This window comes from Vespa mandarinia, chromosome 7 (assembly GCF_050613455.1).
Source record: "Vespa mandarinia isolate Hongniang chromosome 7, ASM5061345v1, whole genome shotgun sequence".
Lineage (NCBI taxonomy): Eukaryota > Metazoa > Arthropoda > Insecta > Hymenoptera > Vespidae > Vespa > Vespa mandarinia.
In genome coordinates, this window is record NC_140816.1 from 5,580,001 (window position 1) to 5,585,000 (window position 5,000).

At 30.1% G+C, this 5,000-nt stretch overlaps 1 protein-coding gene across 3 annotated transcripts in view; it reads left to right on the plus strand.

The window, feature by feature from the left end:
* Positions 1-5,000, plus strand: part of 5-HT1 (serotonin receptor) — a 134,299-nt gene that overhangs the window by 108,596 nt on the left and 20,703 nt on the right. The window lies entirely within an intron of this gene.

Sequence of the window (5,000 nt, forward strand, 5' to 3'; positions counted from 1 at the left end):
CTTACAGAATAATAAAAAGGAAAACAAGCAACGACGGCTTTATCAATTTGTCCCTTTCAATATTTTCTCCTTTGACTTCGAACGAATTTATCGTTTCGTGATCCCATTATTAACGATCTAGATGCACGTCGACGTCATCCTACGTTAGGATATTAACATAAAATCAAGAGAAAAGGACGAGAGGTAACAGCTAATTTCCTTGCTTTTGCTACCAAAGTTAATACCCTTAACGTTTCCACTTTCAAACTGTTAACGTTTTGTCAGATAGAAGGTAGCTGGAACGTGGAATTATATGAAAAAGAAAAAAAAAGAAAAAAACGAAAGAAAAGAAAAAAAAGCCAAGAAGAAAATAGAACGAAAAGGAAAATTTTGAGGACACAATTTTTTAATTAGAAAAAAAAAAAAAAAAAGAAATATAAAAGAAACTACGAAGAGTGAAATTTCAAACGAGAGCCGTGGAAGAACGAAGATAAAGAAGATAAAAAAAAATTGTTAAGAAGGAATACACTTCGATGAGATATTTAATCGTTCGTTCATTGCATTAGAAAATCATTAGTGGTTTACAATTACGAGATTGAAAAATGTTGATTCTTCTATGGGAAAATATTCGAAAGAAAAAAAAAAAAAAAAAAAAAAAAAAAAGAAAAAAATGAAGAAAAAAAAAAGAATAAGCTAACGAATGTATATTACGGCGAGTATAACGTGGAGTACTTTTTGTTTTTTCTTTTCTTTTTTTTAACTTTTCTTTTTTCTTTTTTCTTTTTTTTTTTTTTTTTTTTTTTTTTCTTACCTCGACCATATCTTTCACGATAAAAGAACTCTTTTCAGTTGGCTATAGTTTTGAAACTACTCAATCACTATCATCATCGCTTCTTGGTTTCTTCCTTTAGGATTAAGGTTTATCTACTCGCTTCATTGAAACTATTCACTATCTATTTCTTTTCAGATGATGCCACTAGTCTTTCGTTGTTCAATAGAAAAACAAAAAACAAAGAGCAAGAATCTAAAAGAGAAAAAACGATTTTTTTTCTTTTCGTCAAAAATTATTTGACATTTGGCTCACATCCCATCTTCTTCTTCTTCTTCTTCTTCTTCTTCTTCTTCTTCTTCTTCTTTTTACTTTTCTCTCATTTTTATTTGTGATTACTTTTCACTCGTACATTCGATCATGAAAAAGAAAGTTAAATCCATCAAAAAAATCTACATATCTATCTATCTATCTATCTATCTATCTATCTATCTATCTATCGATCTATTCATCCATCTCTCTTCAATTTTCTAATTCGCTCTGTGTTACTTTCTACTTTATAATTATACACCCCATCAACCCGTTGTTTTCATACGTTTGTACGTCATCCGTATTGTCCGTTATTTCTAGTTAATTAATTACGTTTTCCATTGTTACCGTTGGAGTGCTATAATATGTGTGCTTATATTTATATACTCTTTGTATTTTGCTTTTCATTCACGCTAAATATAATTCTCTTATACGTGAAAATTCTTTCTTTCTCTCTCTCTCTCTCTCTCTTTTTTTTCTCTCTTCCGTTCTAACTATAGGATTTATACCTTGTTAATTATACCGTTATAAAATTAAGATAAACATTTACTTTCATAACTTCATTTCCCATAACATGTCGCGCATAATTAATAAATTGATTATTTATTTATAATATACATATTATAAACTAAATAATATACACACTGTATATTATGATATAATCCATATTGCAATCTAAATTATATTAAAGGAATAGGTTAGTTAGATTATTTTCTTACGTTTCTTTTATCATTCGTTAACGAACTCATTGAGCCATAATGTCAAACACCATTGGAAAGGAGAAACGAATAAAGGAGATCATTGTCGGCTTTTGATAATATTCCTGATGAAGTTGATTCTCCTTGTAAATCGAAAACGAATTATCAGAAAGAAACGTTTAACGCGTTTCGACGACTAATTGCAAGAGAGAGAGAGAGAGAAAGAGAGCAAACCCTAAAATTAAATCCATCTAAATCTCGACGTTTATAATGTCCCTTTCTCGATAATCTATTACTGAACGATCTTCCAATCAATATACGTGTTTCAATAGTTAATAGAATATTCAATGGATATTACGATAAATGTTATTAACTGTTTATATCGAATTTTTTTCTTTTTCTTTTTCTTTTTCTTCTTTTCTTTCTTTTCTTTCATAGATACATTTCAACTTTTTAATATACGAATTATATATTATTTACTATGAAGATGAAACTTTTATAACATTCATAAAATTCTTTTCACGGGTAAAATATATAATAGATACAGTCACTTGTATTAAAATTAATATCGATAAAATAAATTCAATTTTGAAATGATAATCAACGTACAATTTTGATAAAATTCTATGTTGAAAGTTGTGAATTGAAAAATGTTTTTTTTTTTTTTTTTTTTTTTTTTTAAATAATGAAAGAAATATAACGTTCGCGTGACGACATCGTAATACATTCGTCGAGCGAGCGTATAATACGAATGTCAATGATAAACGTAACGTTTATTTTCGATAAACAATAAATCGAAACGTGAACGTGGTTGTTATGATGGCAATAATCAAAATATACACTCGCCTTAGAGGTTATCGGGCGATCCTGTTACTTAGATTTCCGTCGCTCCGGAAAACGCATATTCGCTGACCCGAATAGGAAAATCGTGAGGGGTGAGAGAACCAAAAAAAAAAAAGGAATATGAGTGTAGAGGGGAGAGTGAGAGAGAGAGAGAGAGAGAGAGACGAAGAGAATAAAAGCAACGCCGGAAACAACGGCCGTGGTAAGCTGAACACATAAATCTACACGATAGATGAGCCGGACATCGAAGAGAATGTTTTTGGTGACCCGAGCTTAAATGACTAGCCGAAGGTACGAGCGACGATGCGAACGATGAAAAAATCGTTTTTGGTGTCGTACAGCCCTATAAACCTAAAAAAAAGAAATTGTATGGACAGCATAAACGATAGTTTCGATGTTTCGACTCGGCTCGGCTTGGACATGTCCAGCCTATACGTCAACGCGAGATAAAAAGGGTATAACCTGGGAAAAGATTTATTATTCGTTAAGGTTCTTACGAATTTTTGTATCTTCCACAATTCATTTCTTTCTTTTCCATTTCTTCTCCTTCATTTTCCTATTCTTTTTCTCCTCTTTTCTTTTTTTTCTATCTTTTTTTTTTGTTTTTCTTTTTTTTGTTTTTTCTTTTTTATTCGTTCCTTTTTTCTTCTTCCATTTTATCTTCTTTGATCATCGAACGTATGCAAATCTATTTGATCAACTAAACTATGAATGTATGTGTGTTACGTATGTATGTATGTATATATGTATACATATATGTATACGTAAGTACTATTTTACTATTACGTACATTCGAGTGTACATATGTACATATGTTCAGGAATGATAAGGGGCAAGTAAACAAGACTGTGTAAGAAGGTAAACGCTAGAGTTTCGACTATAGAGAGAAGAGTACTTTAGTGAATATTCTCTCTTGGCTACCTATCCATTCGTTTCCCTATCGTCATTCTATAGTATTCTCATAGTTTAGTTTACCGATAATCCGTATCGATTCTAGTCAGAGAAAATGAAGATTTTATTAGAGCTTAAAATTTCGTCAATACTCTATAATGAAAATAATTTTCTAACAAATCTGTATACGTATATATGTGTTTGTGTTTGTGTGTGTGTGTGTATATATATATATATATAGTAACAGTAATTATTCATTAAAAATGATAGATATCGATTGATTAAATTGGTTCGATAGGACATACGTTTTAACGTATTGTTAATTAATCGAAATAATTCGTCATTCGATGACCATTCTAATAACGCCAAAGCTTCGAACGTTAATCTTCTAACATCTGTAAAAGCTAATCATTTTCGAAATGCATTGGATAATCAAAAGGATCGATAACACATCGTTTGACATCAATCAAATATAATTTTTCTCTATTTGAATCATATCTTTTGAAAATATTTTTCGGTCTTATGCTTCCACAAGATAATATCGATATAATATCGTCGTTAGAAAAATATGTCGGTGGGATAAACATCGCATGTTGGTATTTCACCGAGTTGTATTTCACTAAATCAAGAAAATTCTCTCTCTCTCTCTCTCTCTCTCTCTCTCTCTCTCTCTCTCTCTCTCTTTCTTGCTCTCTCTCTTAGAAATTTTAAAAATCTTCGACTCTCCAAATTCTTCCAAACTCTTTCTATACACGTCACTTCTATTCCGAGTCTCAGCATTTCGGAAAATATTTATTCTCCTTCGCATACCGCAACTCGACTGGTCATATTTTATAAAATACATTTCATTCGTCTGCACCCCTTCCTCTTTCTCTCTCTCTCTTTCTCTCTCTCTCTCTCTCTCTCTCTCTCTCTTTCATATTTTCCATTTCTATTCTGAACTCTATTTTTAATACTAGCGATTTCTTATACGATATGAAAGTATTCTTTCGTCGTCTTCCATCGTAGAATTTGCATTATAAAAATATTGAAATATTTAAGAAAATAATAAATTCAATAGATAAGAACACAAAGGTATATGAATCATTTTACAAGATTTTTAAAAAATATTAAAAAGTATAATTCGTATGAAAATTTTTTCATTAATTTACTCGTCAATTATTTAATTCTCCTTCCTTTTTTGATCCATGGATCATACTTTTCATCGAATAAGAGCAAAGGAAATGAATCTCTATAATTTTCCTTTCTTCTTTCAACGAAATAAATTTCTCTAGTTTAGCAGTAATTTTCAGATACTTATATATATATATATATATATATAAATACATACATATATATATACATAGGTATACCCAAGTACATTAATCAAAACTTTGGATTAATTTCGGTTACGTCAGAGACAGAAGATACTTTTTTTCTTTCTCTCTCCCTCTTTTTCTTTTCTTTTTACCTTTCTACAATGAAACCACGTGTTGTTTACTACCTTATCTAAGTAAATATAACTTTTGTTC